The sequence below is a fragment of the Arvicola amphibius genome, chromosome 3 (assembly GCF_903992535.2).
Source record: "Arvicola amphibius chromosome 3, mArvAmp1.2, whole genome shotgun sequence".
NCBI classification, from domain to species: domain Eukaryota; kingdom Metazoa; phylum Chordata; class Mammalia; order Rodentia; family Cricetidae; genus Arvicola; species Arvicola amphibius.
The window spans coordinates 37,247,284-37,265,563 of record NC_052049.1 but is presented as its reverse complement, the minus strand read 5'-3'; positions in this window follow the sequence as shown (position 1 = coordinate 37,265,563).

The window sequence follows — 18,280 nt, the reverse complement described above, 5'->3', positions numbered from 1 at the left end:
GGAAATTGGGCTTTCAGCCTGTCCCCTTGCTCCTACACCCTCATGTTCCTTCACTGATACCAGTTCATCAGCCATCCCCTTTTCTTGCCTTACCATCTTTTCCTCCCAGCGGATACCACCCCATTCACACATCAACATGTCCAGCCTTAGTCAGTCTTAAAGGCCCAGCTCTTAGCTTCTATTTTTCTCATCCTCTTTCCAGTCAGATGTCCCAGGCAGCAACTGGTATTTACTAGCTATACTTCATTCCCTCGGTACCTTCTTTGTTCCTGCAACCCGGCCTCCCAATGATGTGAACATGCAGAGCACTCTCTCCAATCCTGAGCCACCGACTCATACCCAAACCATTCGGGAATCCTTACTTGCTCTCCTCTACACAAAGGATGAACCCTTGGTACCCCAGCATGTGAGCTGGCCGAAAGCAAGTAGAGTCACTGAATTCTCAAAACAACAGGCTGATCCTACCTGACAAGTCAGCCTTAGGACAGAAGAGAAGAATTCCTTCAATTTCTCTGTGGATTCACTAAGACAAAAAAAATAATAAACTGTTCATCTTTTATTAAGTTTATATTAAGCATTGATAGAAACAATTCAAAACAACTGATAAGCTAAAAATATACACAAAAAACCTTAACTGGTTTTTCTTAACTTGATTAAAGAATCATTTCGTTAACATCTGAAGGGTAACTATAGAAATATTAATCAAAAACCTATTAAACTAGCCGCAAACACAACTATATATGATATAAACTTGGTGGACAAATCAACCCTCTTGACCACATTTCAACTAGGAAGACTCGACTTGCAGGACAAATTGTTCACCGAGTACAACAACCCAACCACTACAAACTGGAAAGTTATTCTTGTGAATTTTCTTTTAAAAATGAATTGCACCAAAATAAAGGTGATTTTAGTGAAAAAAAATAATAATGGAAAATAAAGGATAATCTTAACTCTTCTGGAAACAAAACTGATTAAGACATTGAACTAACTTTATGTAATTAGTTTCACAAAATACGTTGTCATCAAATTTTCCTGACCTTAGGCTAGTACTCTGTAGATTGCTGAATCCATAAACTCATTAATATATTTTATATTTGTGAACATATTTACATGCACAAATGCATACATCTCTAGAGTCTGGTTTTAGCAGAATAAAAGAATCTCTTGATTAAAACTTGATTAGGACTGGGATAGCCTCTCTTCCCAGTGTGTTCTTGATCTCCAAGCTGGCCTGCTGCTTTGCTTCCCTAGGTTGCCTGTGGAATGTACACTCCTCAAGGTCAAAGTAGTTTTAACCATCTTTGGTCCACAGTGCCTACACCTAACATTCAGGATTAGCTCAACAACCATCCGACAAAGTGAGTTCACTAAATCAACTTATGACTAATGCTTTTCATATCCCTGTGCATCTGAATTCCCTAGAGGTCTTGCCCGGCAAACTTTAAAGATCCCATTTCCAGAAATTTCTGAATCACTAATCAGAATCTGATATCTTTTTAATGAAAGAGCACCAAAACAATACTTTTTTAAAAAAAATTTGTTTAGGGAGAATTATAATAACTCAGAAGCATCTGCCACTTGTTTCAGCTAGCAATGCATTCAGCAATCCAAAGGGTAGCCTTACAAGCAAGAAGCCTGATGTTGTAGGAGGTGCCAGCAGTTCCTCAGCATGAAGACATTGGGGCCCCTATGGCTGAGATTCTCTTGGCCTCCCATTTGCTTACCGACTATGGTTGATAATTGCCTGCAGTAGTCCTAGACATCACATCCATATTCAAAGCAAGAAAAGAAGGAAGAGCGCCACTTGAAATTCATCCTTTGACAGATAAGCAAAATCACTTTAGGAATCTGCTCTGGCCTTTCTCTTCCATGCAGCTGGCTAGAACTATATGAATTGGCTAAAACTGTGCCAGTAGCTTGTCCAGAGAGACTCAGCTGACCACCTCCAGCTGCAAGGGTCACCAAAGACTGGAGAAGGCTAGCTTTTCTTTCCAGCTCCTTTGGTGATATACTTGAGGGAGTTGGGAATAAAGGGTTGATTGGTTTAGCCAAACATCTGTCATATCATTCCCACCAGTTCCCTGTCTACCCGGTTCATCAAATAACCCTCATAACAATGCTATGAGACAGGAATCTTTATTATAGAGATAAAGTAACCGAGGCACAGACGGAGTAAGAGGCTTTCCCAGAGTCCCTCAGTCAAACCCAGGTAGTTTCTGTTCAGAGTCCATGCCCCTCCCCTCTCCATCCCAAGGCTTTAGAAACAAGCCCGGGGTGAGTGAAGGTCTAGTTGCCAGCACAGGTGTTGCCAGTCTTTAGTGCACTGTACCACCTGCTAGTGAAACAGACCTTCAAAGATCACCTTTATCTTTATGCCTCCCTTTCAATGTAGCCCCAGGATGGTATAACATTTTTAATGTGAATTAAAATTCAGGACTTGTCCTGCTGCCTGGTTTATTTTGGGCCTGGTTACCCTTCATCCTACACCTTGGCACATGAACCCTGCCCAAATTACAAGCATATGAGGAGCTGCAAATGAGGTCCCAAGACAACAGTAGGCATTTTCTTATTATAGATCTGTTTTCCAAGCTGAAGGATATGCTCAAATTCTGTAACATGGAGCCCCTGAGGTCCCTCAAGTTACTAAACCTGTTTATCCTCACTAAGATGTGTTCAGGAAGTTCAAACATCCAAAAAAGATCACTTTTCCCTGGAGCTGTGCATATGGAAATAAAAATAAAGTAACTCAAAATGAAAAAATCAAGCTTCAGCTCCAGTAGAGAACCTGGAAGCCTTCCCTCTTCCTAACCATACCTACGTGGTGTTATCTCCAAACTACTCTGTTTTGCAGAACTCCTAACGTTAAGAATCAGTAATACCTACCATTGTTTCCCGATGTTGAAAGTGAAGAGTGGCCACCCATTTTTAAATTAGGCATAGCTAACCCTTGGTGTTAGCACCAAAGGAGAGTCACCTCCATTGCTGTGATAAAACACACTGACCAAAAGCAATGTAAGGAAGGAGGGAAGCCAAGGGAATAACTCCAAACGGGGAGTTGAAAGCAGTCCTGCTTGCTCTTCCACACAGCATTACCTCTGACCTTATAACAGGAACCATGGAAGGTGATGTTTGCCAATTGCCTCAAAGGCCAGCTTATATTCAAGCAGTATTCTGATATAGTTCACCCTTGTGTAGAGACGATACTGCTCACAGTGGACTGGGCCCTTCTACATCAGTTAACATTCAAGACAATCTCCCATAGACATGTCAACAGACTGACTTTATCTAGGCAATTTCTCAATTGTGGCCCTCCTCTCAGATGACTCCAGGCTGTGTTAAATTGGCGGCTGATCCCACAAACAGGATCACCTTGACTGTGGTTTCTCACAACTGTCTGCCCTAAACTTGATCTGAAAGGAGAGTTGATATAGAACTTTCTACAGAAATTTGAAAATTGTGGTGACATTTTGTTTGTGTTCTAACAAATAAAGCTTGCCTGAATACCAGAGGGTGGAACTAGCCACTAATTAGCCACAGAGGTCTGGAGGTCTGTACAGACAGAGAGGATGTGATATTACTGGGTAGAGAGAGGAATATAAGGCAGGAAGAGTCAGGATCTAGGCCCTTTTTCCGGCTGAGGAGTTAGCAAGGTAAGAGTTGGCTGTAGCTTGCTCCTTTGTCTCTCTGCTTTTTCAGCATTTACCCCAAAACCTGGCTCCAGGTTTTTATTATTAAAACCAATTAGAACTCATGCAACAGAAAATGATTGCTTTATCTATGGATTATAGGGATTTTTTTTTAATGTGACCAATTCAGGTACAGTGTTTACTTGGTCAGTCTCAATAGAATGAGTGGAGTACTTAGTTGTGGTGTACAATGGATTGAAGAGGGCAGTCTGTCCTTCCCCTTAGGATGATAACTGATGTGCTAGATCAGAAGAGCTGGTCCATACAACACTATGACACTGTGGATCATAAGCCTTGATTAGGGCTCTAATTCTAAGACTGGGGATGTAAGAGCTCAAATTTCCAACATACAAGATGGCTTTCTTCAGCTTCTACCTCTCAAGCCCTGCAGAGGCGGCTGTGTTCTAGAAAACATTGCCAAGTACTTATACGAGGAAGAAGTCTTCCCAGCTCTAATTTAGAAGTAGAGAAAGAAAGGAAATAACCTCTTGAACCTGAGAGCAAATTTCAGATCCTCGAGCATACGCCTGGCAGAAGGGAGACTATAGATAGAAGGCAAAAGCGGATCAAGATGAAGCATTGACTTAACACCAGAAGTAAGCCAGAAGGAAGGAGCAAGCTCCCCTGGAGCTCCTTCCTCAACAGCATTGTTCTCGGAAGCTATTCAGCAAAACGAAACTATTTTGTTCACAGTGACGCAGAGGTTATCCATGATGATCTTGAGGTGAAGTCACCTTGCTTTGGACCCTCTGGCTCCAGCACTTATTTATCGCATTTTTGAGGAAATTGCGTAAGCCTGCGACTCAATCTTCTTGCCTGAAAAAATAGAGAATAGTCATACATTTATTATAGTATTTATGATGGGTGGTCTTGTGATCACTGATTGGATTGAGAAAGGCCTACGTTAGTTAAGCACACCTCGGGGTGTACCTTCAAGGGCATTTCCGAAAAAGACTAAAGGATGGCAACCCCAAATGTGGGTGGCATCATCCCCTAAGCTAAAGACCCAGAAGTGGGAGAAAGGAGAAAGCCTGTGACTGTGGCCATTGTCTTCCTGATCCCTGGCTCCAGGGATGCCACATCTGCCCTACTGTGTGGACTGAAGCTGCTGGCACTATGAGGGAAGTAAGTCTTTCTTGCCTTGAAGTGTTCTCTCAACAGAAAGTCTAACAGCGTTGCTATGAGGGTTGTACAAAAAGTAACAGGAAATCACATAAGAACTTACCTACTGTTATTTAGTATTACCACTAGTGAGAAAGAGCTCGTAGTGAGAACATCTTTTAGCTCCTCATCTCTATTAGTTTGAAGATCTAAACTCTCTCCTGTCTGAAAAGTTAAAACAAGTCATTTAAACTCCTAAAGACAAAGCTACAATGGTTAATGTGTTTTCATAAAGCCCACGAGAAGTTATTTGGCAACTTCTTTTTTCTTTTTTCATTTTTATTTATTTGTTTGTTTTGAGACAGGGTCTCACCATCAGTCTTGACTAGCCTGGCACTCACTATGTAGAACAGGCTGGCACTGCCCCACAAGTGCTGTCATTATAGGTACCTGCCATTATTCATTTATCGACTTCTTGAAGTCTGGGTCTTGGCATCCTTTCTATTACTTTATTTCTCAAACTCTCCTAGGGAAAGAGAAGATGGAAGTTTGTGTTTAGAAGTGCGTACAAGGTAAATATGACCAAAATACATTAGATAGAGAAAATATAAAGAAAGCCAATTCCAGCTAGTGGTTCCTGAGCAAGCATATGGAGTAAAAAAGATAGTAGGTATAAATTAGGTTTGTCCATGAGAATCGCAAGACATTATAAGCTATTGCTGTTGCACTTGGTCATCCCCCAGAGGTGGAAGATAAGTCCTTATTGCTGAAGGCACCACACAGTTTGGACACAGGGCCCAGAGGACCCAAACTGGATCTGACCTGAAAGCCTCCTCCCTGAGGACTAGTTTTCATGGTACCAGAAGGCACTATATAAGGTCCAAAAGGAAGGAAGAAACCAATAGTCCTAGCCAGCCAGCGGTGATGTCTAGGAATCATAACAAGTACCATAAACAGGTATGAAAGTGTCATAATAAAACCACTTAGTATAATTATACAATTAATGCATACTAATAAACAGCTTAAAACTCCAAAAGGGGGTATTCCCAAAGAGCACAAGAATAATAACAATAGCAGCCTGCTCAGGTTGTATGTTGCTAGAGACAAAGGGAAGAGGCAGGAAGACTTGGTTCTCACTGTTTCATCTTTTATAACTTTTGAATATCAAACCAACACATCCTGCATCTCCATTAAAGATCCCATTACAGACTTTTAAAAGGATAGGAATACTCAAGAAAACGCACTGTAAGTAAAGGATACTCGACTGGGCCCCGGGAGACCAGGCCTGTATCACTTATGTTCTATGAGATCATGGCGAGACACTTAATATCTCCTTGGATTTCATGACTATAAAATAAGGAAATTAATGCTTCCCCAACCGCCACCTCACTGGGTTTATGTAAGGGCCAAGTGAGATTCCAGTTCTGCTTTCCGAAGCAAAAGGCACTACACAAACAGAAGATATCATTATTGTTCCTGGAAGCCTTGCTGCTGGAACCAGACTCTGGTTGTTTTGGCTCCAGGAATCACAGAACACTGAAAGCTTGACTTCAAGACGAAGGGTACAGGAGATGATGTCCCTGCATCAAGCCAGACCCTTCTCTACACTGCCCTTCTAGCGTCCCCACCCCATCACCACAGAGAACCGTGTCTTTGAGAAGTGGCCAGAACTGAAGTACCCATCTTGCCATGAATAACAAAAATTTAATGTCGTTTCTTCTATACCTGACACCAGATGAGATCGGTTCCAGATGCAGGCATGTGCTATGTACCACTTAGTATAAGGGTGAAAGATTTTTCAGTTCTATCCGGCTTCTTTCTAAACACAAACGTCATCTGGGAAAACTTTTCAAGGTCAGAAGGAAAGCCTCTCTGCCAGCAGGCTCTCTCTAGAGATAGAGAAGGTCAAGATGTGGGAGGGAAAAACAAAACCCAGGAACAATTTTGGACTATGCAACCCTTGATACTTCAGCCCCACAGCTGAATGCCTCTTGCAGTTGGCTTGCTCCAAATAAATGTCTCTTTTAATACTTCCAAACAATAAAAAACCTGTTGAGAATGGTGGCAGATGCTTATAATCCCAGTACTCAGGAAAGGAGGATCAGAAGTTCAAGGCCAGCATAGGCTATAGGCTATATAGTGAATTTAAGGACAACCTAGGCTACATGAGACCGTGTCTCAAAAACGAGAGCGAGAGCGAGCGAGCGAGAGAGAGAGAGAGAGAGAGAGAGAGAGAGAGAGAGAGAGAGAGAGAGAGAATCTATTATAAACTGGTGCCTGAGAGACTCACCTAACTATTATTAAAAGATATTTCATGCCAGGTGGTGGTGACCCATGCTTTTAATTTCAGGACTCAGGAGGCAGAGGCAAGCAAATCTCTGTGAGTTTGAGGCCACTTTGGTCTACAAAAGTGAGTTCTAGGACAACCAGGGCTGTTACACAGAGAAACCCTGTGTAAGAGAAACCAAAAGAGAAAGAATAAAAAGTTATTTCACTTTTATGGTCTTTGCCTTTGTAAGAATAGCCCAATATTTACTCCACATTTATTGTGGATTGGGCTCTTTTAAATATGTAATATTGTTCATCATTTGAAACCTACAAAACAGTCACTCAGCCTGTTGTGCAGTTAAGAAGTTTGTGGGAACTTATGATTTCCCAGCAAGGACTGGACCTAGGTTCTCAGACACTAAACCCCATGCTCTTTCTCTCGTCTCGATTCTCCCAAAACTGTGTTCCCATGGAGGAGCCTCCAGCATGGCTTATTGCGATGAGCCGGTTAGCTGTGGTGTACAAACAGCTAAAGGCAACAGCAAGACTTCAGATCAGAAATCTGAAGCTAAAGTGTAAGACTCTTCAAACCTTCCAGAGAAGTCAGAGACAGTGTGGGCAAGAGGGAGCTTCACCTCACTCTGTCACATCAGCATCAGGCCCCTCCCTGGGTCACAGCACACAGTTGTCCAGGTTGCTGGTTATCCACTTACTTAGTTATCGAGCTAGGGACCCTCCAGGTGTCACATTCTCAGCAGCTGTCACAGCACCCTGCTCGGTTTTGGCTGTCATTTGCATCTATGACTACAATATACTAAAATCCAACTCTGTTTGGCAAGATAAACTCCCTATAGTCCATACTCAGAAAAATATTGTACTATTACCAAAGCCCCTGGCAAGAGAAAATAAATCTATGTTACCACTAACTTCAGCCTAAAATGTATCTCTAATTTAGTTAGTTTTAGAAGACTTGGGGTTAAAAAAAAAAAAGATTAAAAGATATAGAAATGATGGCACACAATGAATTTAGGCAAATACACACAAAAGCCAACAGCACACTTTCTAAACACTCCCTTTCACAGGCCCCGAGTCTCAAACCCCAAAAGCAGAGCTCTAGGGAAAAATCACCGGTCACATAGAAAAAAACTGCATCATCATTGTCAAATGTGTGCGTTTAGCTCCCAGAAGCCAGGCCTCCTCACAGAAGAGGCAGAACAAGAGCGGAGCCAGCCAGTGCTTTCACAGGAGGGAAAGAATGGCATCTCAGGGAGGTAGAGACACCTGACACCTGTGACCAGTCAGGTTCTAGGGGAAATAAGTTGGCACCCTTGAAACAAAAGAATATGTAAAGAACTCAAAAATCAAAGATTAAAATAAATGACCCTTTCAAAAAACAGACCTGGGATCTGAACTGGGGGTTCTCAAAAAAAAAAAAAAAATTTCCTAAGAAAAATCTCAAAAAAAAGAAAAAAAAGTATTCATCATCCTTGGCAATCAGGGAAATGCAAATCAAAACAACTTTGAGTTTTCATCTTACCCCAGTCAGAAAGGCAAAGATCAGCAAATGCTGGAGGGGATGTGGAGAAAAGGGAGCACTCATTCACTACTGGTCCCAACTCTCTAGAAATCAGTGTGGAGAATCCTCAAGAATGTAGAAATAAATCTATCGTATGACCCAGCTATACCACTCCTTGGGATATGCCAGAAGGACTCCACATCCCACCCCACAGGTACTTGTTCAGCCATGATCACTGCTGCAGTGCTCACACCAGGGAATAGCAGGGCACAAGTGATCTGAGGGGCTAAATGGGAAAAACAGAGAGGGCTCTAATTAGGGAGGGGAGTGGGTGTTGTATACAGAAGGAGGGAGGAGAATAAACTAACAATAGATGTCTGAAAAAGTAATAAGAAATCACACTACTAACAGTCTACCTAAAATATATACAATATTCACAAGTCAGCATATGTAATATATGTTATATTATTATTGCCATTGGCTGCCTCCCAGAAGTGATAGGTAGATCACTATTGCTAAAGACACCATGCACTTTAGACACAGGGCCCAGAGGCCCCAAACTGGATCTAACCCTAAAGCCTCCTCCTAAGAACTAGCTTTCATGGTAGCAGAAGGTCCAGACAAGCTTCTGAAAGAGAAAAGTAACCATCTCTCTGACCCAGCTATGATGTCTATGAGGCACAACAACCACCAGCATGGAACAATAACTTTAAGGGCAGTAGTGGCATTCATAGCTTGTAATTCTTATTGCCTGAGTTCATTTTGGCTGTAACCAATAGCTCTCTAATTGGATTTCAGACCCATTCAACAAAAAGGGAACTCATGCCTAACTATGCAGGGCCAGCGAAGCTGTGGATTTTGGAGGAGAATCTACAACCATTTACTAAACCAATATAACTCCTAACTCCATTCTAAATATTTGTCCTTATACCCACAGATGAGTGTAGTTCTTACCCCTCATCAAAGAAACTCCTCTTTGCAGCAGATCAAAGACAATTACCTAAAGCTATAACCAATCAAAATACAGAGTTATGAAGCCAAATCCCAACTGATACATGTACAATCATCTACTCCTGTACCTAAGGCTCAGGAATCACTGTGGAAGAGGGAGCCAGAACAAGGAGTTAGCTGTGAGATTGTGTCTCCTAGAAATGCCAGAAGCACATCCATAAAGTCTCACCAACATGGCTATCTAAACATGACCCAAACACAGACAACACCATTAGACATGATAATATGAAAGGAGAAAGCTCAGGAGACCTCCATCCTAGACAAAGAAATTCAGGAAACTAAGGAACGCTGAGAGCAGAAGAAAAGTCTCCCCAAGGGAAGAGCACACCAATTAGTATCTGCTACCAAATGGTCAGCCCAGAAAGCAAACACATACAAGAAACATTATAACGATTAAGCAGGTTGTTTTTAGGAGTGTGTGTGTGTGTGTCTGTCTGTCTGTCTGTGTGTATGTGTGTGTAATAACAAATAAAGAAAAGAGGCTATAAATTTAAAGAGGGCAAGGGATAAAAGGCACATGGGAAGATTTGGTGGAGGAAAGAAAAAGGGAAATATGTAATTATATTATAATATCAAAAATAAAAGACTGGGCTGAAGAGATGGCTCAGTGGTTAAGATCACTTACTGCTCTTCCAAAGGACTTGTACCAACACGGCAGCTCACAACTCTGTAACTCAGGTCCCAGAGGATCCAACACCCTCACACAGACATACATGCAGGCAAAATACCAGCACACCTTTTAAATATTAAATTTAAAAGGCTACTTTTTAAAAGAGAGAGAGAGGCTGTAAGAGGATTTTCTTGTAAAGCTGTGGATATGGGGAGCCATCAGGAGAGCCCAGCAATGGTGACTTAATAGCAGAGGAACCACCATGAAGTGGGCCAAACCAGAATGGGGAGGAGTTGCCATAGCCTAAGGGAGAGTGCAGAGAAACACCTGGGAAGCTTGGTGAACTTCAACAGAAGGGTGCAGCCCTCCAGGCTGCCCACCAGGAAGGAGCTGAGGGACGACCTCACCTATTCTTCCTCCCTCTGATCCTTACCTGGAGCCTCCTCTTCACTGGGCAAGTTCAACTGAAATACCAGGAATGAACATGTTTTGTGTGGTGCAGAAAGTAGAGAACCAGGTGGTCTGGGGAAGATGGAGCAAGGGAGGTATTAAGGACCAGCTGACAAAAGAGAATCCAGGGCAACACCTGCAGAACTATAGTGCCCATCCGGAAAGCAACGCCTGCATCTTAAGAGTCTCTCCATCTGCCTGAACTATCTCCATCTTTGGGTACGTGGCCTTAGTGGACCTTTAGATTTTATTCAAGTTTATTCTTTTTTTTTTTTTTTACAGTCTTAAAGACAGAGATCTAAATCCGTCTTCATAAATGTAGTCCACACTGAAACTCCATCAACACATGGGATCCAGGGAAGAACATATTTGAAAGGCAAATTTTCCTTTGGAATACAGACACACCCAAAAAGATTGTTTTTTCACTTGGGAAAGTATGTAGATGCTTTCAACTCCTTTTAAATAGAGAGCAAGCGACCATTGTCCACAACTGGTCTTGCCAAAAAAACCCTTCACCAACAGACTCATAGAGCCAAGGGGCACAAGTGGTTCTGGCCATGGGGAGCTTGAAGGAGAAACAGCACCATGAGCCATGTGAACCTCCTTCCCAAAAACTACTGGACTGTGTCCTAATTTCTTTCTGGAAACACACTTTATGGCCTGTGCTCAGCTAATCCTCCAGAAGTGGAGGAACCACGCTAAGGAGAGCCTTCTGTGGGCAGCTGTCTGCTCTCCACCCTGTGCCTGCCACTCTCTCGGGAGCTGCAGGCTGGTGGGAGTCTGAGAACCCTTCAGAGAAAAACTATGAGAGTCTATGGAGTCATAGAAAAAGAGCTGAGAAGCATGTCCTCCATCATACAGAGGGGAGTGCTAAGGCCGTGCTTGATTCTCTGCAAACTTGCCAGAGAGGAAGGACTGGAGTCAGTGAATTCACTGGGGAGCAGGAAATACATGTTAGGAAATTCCATATTTTCAAAGACTCTAAGCTGTTCGCAAGTTAAAGGCTGTGCCCATCTTCTAAGTACTGCTAAGAACTAGAAGCCACAGCCTGTCGGTGGCACAACTCCTTGCTTCTTTGAGATTTCTGTGATTTAGTTTACGACATCTGAGGATTCCCGCTGTAGTTGATTACATTGCTTGTCCTATTGGGGGCACATTTTTTCCACGTCCTTAGTAATACCTATAGGCCTGTACCAGCCTCACAAGGGCATCTTCCACTCCCATAAAGTCCTTTATAACTGTGGGGCTGTCTCCAATCTGCCAAGACGAACATTTGCTTCACTGACATCAAATCATTGCTCGGTTTCCTGCCTCTGTGCACATAATTGCTTCACCCCAGAGCTGAATCATTATGTAAACACTCTGAAAATACCGTAAACAGCGATTAGGACAATGAACATTATTAAAATGCGGAATTTAAAACATTGACCAGCAATGACCGAGTTCATGCTTACCAATAAACTCATTGATAGCAATGAAATATCACCATTTGAAAAAAAAATATCATAATTTCAGAACTGCTTAAATATGTGTGTGCGTAGGTCACCCTCTAAGCATTGCAACATGACCATGTGAATTACTTTTCTCATAACTATGACAAAATATTTGACTGAAACAAGTGAGGAAGGATTTATTTGGACTCCTGGTCTCAGGAGATGTCAGTCCATCATGTTGGGGAAGCATGGACGCTCTAGTAGCAGGAAGACGTGGCTGAGGCTTCTCATATCCTCACAGGTCAGGAAACAAAGCAGAGGTAGTCTACCACGCCCAAGTGTCTCCAACAGTGGCCTATGTTCACCAGCTAGGCCCTGTGTCCTAGAGGTTCCAGGGCTTCCTAAAACAGAGCTACCAGCTGGGGACCAAGCATTCAAATGCATGAGCCCATGAGAGGCATTTCACATGCAGGCCATAGCAATGATGCATTTTGACATGCTCTTATATTTAACTTCCTAGGACCCTATAGCAAGGATACATTTTTAAACAGCTTTGTCATAGTATATAGGAAAGATCCCCCAGGAAGTACATCATACATACACTCCAAAAATGACTATTATGACTAAATGCAAAAATGAAGAACCCACTCATCAAGATGTAGGCAATTAAGGGAACCCCACAAGCACTTCCGGTAGTAACAATAGAAAACTCCTGCAAACCACTAGTCTGAAAAAATCAGAGGAAAGAAGGTTGTGGGGACTCAAAGAACCCTGCAATGCAGAGGAGAGTCATCCTGAGTGGTGCTACAGGCTGTGGTGGAGCAAGACAGCCACCTCCCAGAAAGGGTAAGTGTGAAAGCTGCCCTGACTGCCTGTTGTCAATCTCCTGGCTCTGATCTTCCACTCAGCATTCACAGAAGCTGTGGTCCATGGAGGTGAGATTCTCACGACAGAAAGCAGGAGGTGAAGAAATGTAGAGAACTATTGACGGGGTGCTCAGTGGGACAGCTATATTAACTCCACTACCACCAAGGCTCAGGGAATATTGTGGAAGAGAAGACAGAAAGAATATAAGAACTGTGAAATGCTGTCTTCTAGCCAGGACATAGCTTATATGATCATCCCCTCATGGCAACTGTAGTTACCTAATCAAGACCACGGTAGTCAAAATTCCAGCATAGACGGGATAGACAGCATCTAGACCTCACCCATTCATGAGGTGCTTATGGGAACTGGATGGTTTCTGCACGAAAAGAATCTTCTTCTTTTTTTAGGATGTGGCTACTGGTAGGTTTCCCATTCTCCAGTGGGTAGCCCCACACTCGTGTGTGTGTGTGTGTGTGTGTGTGTGTGTGTGTGTGTTCACACACATGTGTGCATGCACAGCATGAACCAGATTTAATAAGTTATCAAAGTGGGAGAGATGAAGTTAGAAAGGGCATGTTGAGGAAGATATTGAGGAGATAAGGGTGGAAATGGAGGTATCTGTGTATGTGCATGTCAATGTGTCTGTGTCTGTATGTCTATGTATATTGGTCTATGTCTATGTATGTCTATGTGTATGTGTATATATGTATGTCTATGTGTATGTGTATATATGTATGTCTATGTGTATGTGTATATATGTATCTCTATATGTATGTGTATATATGTATGTCTATGTGTTTGTGTATATATGTATGTCTATGTGTATATCTAATCTAAGTGTATGTCTATGTCTAAATGTATGTCTATGTGTGCATGTATGACTCTTACAAGTCTTATGAAAACCATGTCTGACTTACCTCCCCCAACATCACCCTTCTAGCCCCTAGATGTCCTTTGTCATTTTTGTTAACAATTTTCTATTCCTTTGTCTATTATTGTACTACCTTCCCACAAAAATCAAATTCCTTTGTTCTTTGATAAGTTGACAATAGAACTAACCCAAAGTTTTGTGGTCACTGAATATGTAGGATTTATGACTCATCTATCTTTCTTCATGGCCTCCCTCTCCTCCATTCCTCAGGACTTCCTCCAAGAAGTCACCTGATCTCTCAAAGAAGCAGAACCAAAATGTCACAGTGTGCCTTTGTAGGTGGACAGTCACCCTTCTGTCTCTAGTGTCTCCCACTCAGGACAGCTGAATTGACTGTGAAAACATGCCTCTGCACTTTATCTCCAATCCCAGGCTAGCTACACAGAATCTAGTCTTGTTTTTGTATAGGCAGGAAAAATAGCTCCTACCAACACTGGAGAGATGTGCACAAAGGGAGCATTGCTACCCCAAGCGTTGGCTCAAGTCCTGTATCACCTTCCCCTGTTCCTTTTATCTGAACCAGGAAAAGGAAAGACTCATAAGGATGAACACAGACAGCATCCCCTCCTCCTAGGAAAGATCCTTCGTTTTACATAGTCTGCTGGAGCCTTCCTGGACGCTCTTTCGCTGGTTCTGCTTCCTGCTTTTCTGTACCTTCCTAACTCCTCCACTACTTGCTTTCTGCCAGGGAGTTTGTTCCACATGAGCATATGTGCACGTCTTTTAATACACAGCTTTGGCTGTGTTCCCAGGAAAGGAGGAAGAAGCTTTTGTGGCCAAACTAATTCCCCAAGCTTCAATTATTCATAGGATATTTATTAAGTGGGAAGAAAGCAACAGTCCCATCATTTGTTATTACTTTGTGATATTCCATGAAAGAGTTACCTATCCTCAAAAACAAGAGTACTTAATCACAAAAGTTTGAAAGCAATTTTTCTTTTCTTTCTTTTTTTTTGGAAGCAATTTTTCAAAAGCATTTATGCTACATGGACCAGATAAAAAATAATAATAATAAGGTGTTTGAAATCTGGGGTGGTGACAGGCAGAGAAATAACAACAGGCACACAATCCCCTGAGTTCTCATGGCCCCAAGAGCTCCAGTTATGCATACAGAACCCCGAGTCCATGATCAAGTGTTACTCTTTGTGTGATAATCAGTCAAGTGTATCACAGGAGCAATACAGGACTACAAAGCCCTTTAAACGCCTAAGTCCTTGTCTTAGTTAGGGTTTCTATCGCTACAACAAAACACCAAGACCAAAAAGCAAGTTGCATGGAAAGGTTTATTTGGTTCACACTTCCATATTGCTGTTGACCACTGAAGGAAGTCAGGACAGGAACTCAAACAGGGCAGGAAGCTGGGACAGGAACTGGTGCGCAGCAGCAAATGGAAGGGTGCTGCTCACTGGCTTGCTTCGCATGACCTTGTTCAGCCTGCTTTCTTACAGAACTCAGCACCACCAGCCCAAGAGTAGCACCACCCACAATGCGCTGGGCCCTGACCCATTGATCAGTAATTGAGAAAATGCCTGACAGCTGGATCGCATGGAGACATGTACTCAACTGAGGCTCCTTTCTCTGATGACTGTAGCTTGTGTCAAATGGACACACAAAACCAGCCAGTACAGTCCTTTAAGAGGACTACAAGAGGCAGAGCAGGCCACATGGGCCTATACAAAAGACTTTGGCATGATCAAAAGGCAGAAGCTAGAACAGGTAAATTTAAGTCAGAGGCTTCTTGGGGTACTCCATAACAAAGACAAAGTAGAGAAGAGGGAGCAGTTTGGAAATGTCCAGCAAGTTTTGTATTTGTGCAGACAGTGTCTAGTTGCCCGGTTCATGGTTGTAGAGTAAGACAGAGGGATCTTACATCTTGAAGAAGATGGGTTACATAGATGAAATAGAGTTGTGGGCTGATAATTTGTAGATCAAAGGCATACACTCTGCTGGGCTCTTAGATACCTCCAAGAATCAGTAGCCCTCGGAGGGGCAGTTTCTCCTCAGCCTGGAAGAGCTTTTAAAGCATCAAAGGATTACAATGGATAGAAAAAATTTAAATACCTATAGCACAAGTAATGGTTACTTTTCTGTGTCAACTTCACTAGGCCAGAAAACTACTTAAGCATAATTCTATCTGTGTCTGGGTATGCTGCCAGGAGAGATAAGCACTTATATCGGTGCGCTGAATAAATCAGATGGCCCTCAACAATATGCTCATCCAATCTTCTGAGAAAAGAAGAAAGGTGCCAAACATAGTGATGTACATCTTTGATCCCAGCACTCAGGAAACATAGGCAGGGGGAGTTTTTGCGTTCAAGACCTCATCTACAAAATGAGACCCTGTCTCAAAGGAGAATAAAAAGAAAAAATAGTGGGGGACCCTAGGATTGCTTAGCTGGTAATCCAGGAAGAGTGTTTTCTATGCTGTGTTCAGAGCCTACAGTAAGAAAGAATTGACTCTTAAATTGTTCTCTGGGTTTTACTCTCTCTCTCTCTCTCTCTCTCTCTCTCTCTCTCTCTCTCACACACACACACACACACACACACACACCTCACCATGTACATATTAAGAATAAATAATAAAATTAATAAAGGAAGAAGAATACTGCAGCTCATTTAAAAATATAATATATAATTAAGAAATACAGGTTAATAGATATATTAACATCTATAATAGTTAAGCTTATAGTCATGTTAGTTAGGTTTTCTAGATGTAAAGAGATATATTTCAGATAGATAGGTATTCTTCAAACCTTTAAAAGACTTATAGAATATGGCATTTAAATATTTAAGAACTTAGAACTTTTCGTTACAATGAGACTCATCTGCTCCTGGCAGCACCAATCTACTTCAAGAGGATGATGGACATTGAAGAGGCTCATTATGAAGTTTGTTAGCCATTCAGGCAAGAAATTGCTCTTGCCTGGACTACTTAACTGGACATGCAGGACTTGCAGGAAAAATAACTGCTAAACTTGCCAAAAGAAGGTGAGACAGTCCTTTAGGGTTCCTGCTTCATGGGAAAACTGCCAGACATTTTGCAGAATACAGAAGAAAGCAACTGATAAACTTTGCCAGTACAAGGAATAGGAGATCTTCAAATTTCCTTCTTCATGGAAAAGTCTGCCAGACACTATGGGCCTGTAGGCTGAAGATGAATGCCACAATGTTACAGAAGAACTTTGGGCGACTGTGCAGGTAGCAAGGTGACTCTGTCAATTCTAGAGTTTTGGAGGTTATAATACACTTTCTGTTAACTTAGGTAATATTATATCCTTCTGGGATCTTTGATGGCGTTGAAGAATTTATAGTTTTATAGTTTTTTTTAGTTATGATAAAATATAAAGTAGATATAAACATTGTAACTGTAATTCTTGCTTAATAACTGTTTTGTTATATGTAACTTTGCTATGTTAAAATTAAAACCTTCCTTTTTATTTAGTCAGAAAGGGGGAGGTGATGTCAGAAAGAGGGATTCCCCTCTGAATGCTGTGAATACATTTTATTACCATTGGTTAATAAAGAAGTTATTTTGGCCTGTGACAGGAAAAACTAAAATTAAGTGGGGAAAGCTAAACTGAATGCTGGGAGAAAGAAGGCAGAGTCAGAGAGAAACCATGTAGACAATGGAGGAGAAAAACTCAAGCCGCCAGCTGGAACCTCACCCGTAAGCCATGATCCTCATGGTAAAATATAAAATAATAGAAATGGGTTAATTTAAGCTATAAGAGTTATCCAGGAATATGCCTAAGCTAATAGACAAAGCAATGTTTTAATTAATACAGTTTCTATGATTATTTCAGGTCTGGGCAGCAGGGAAACAAACGAGCAGCCAATGCCAACACACACCACGCAGACCAAACCTGCCTGTAACTCAGACTCTAGAGAAATTTATGCTCTCTTCTTGCCTTCATGGGTATCTCTGCATGTCAGTGCATATTTACACACACACACGCACACACACACACACACACACGTACATAATTCCAAGTAAAATATTTTAAGATTTTTAAAACTAAAAAAAAAAAAATTGAGTTTAGACATTTCTTCGTAGAAAAAAAAAAAAAACAGTAAGTTGCCCAGGCTTCTGTAAATAACACCATTAATACCCTTGTAAAACACCCTAATTAAGCTTATTAGTTCATCAAAGATTTAAAGAAAAGCAGAGTGTATCTGTTAGTAAGCGATCATAAAGTAAGTGAAGGATACAGCCAAAGAGTTGAAATCACTGGGACAGGGACTAGGGAGAAGAATGCTATTGGCACCCACTGTAAGCTACTCTTTTATCTTTAAATCTTATACATATGCTTTAATTAAAAGTAAATTAAAAATACTTTCCACCAACATAAAAGAAAAAGAAAAGTACCCTCTGGAGCCAGTGGATAGACTCAGCCTGTTCTAGAA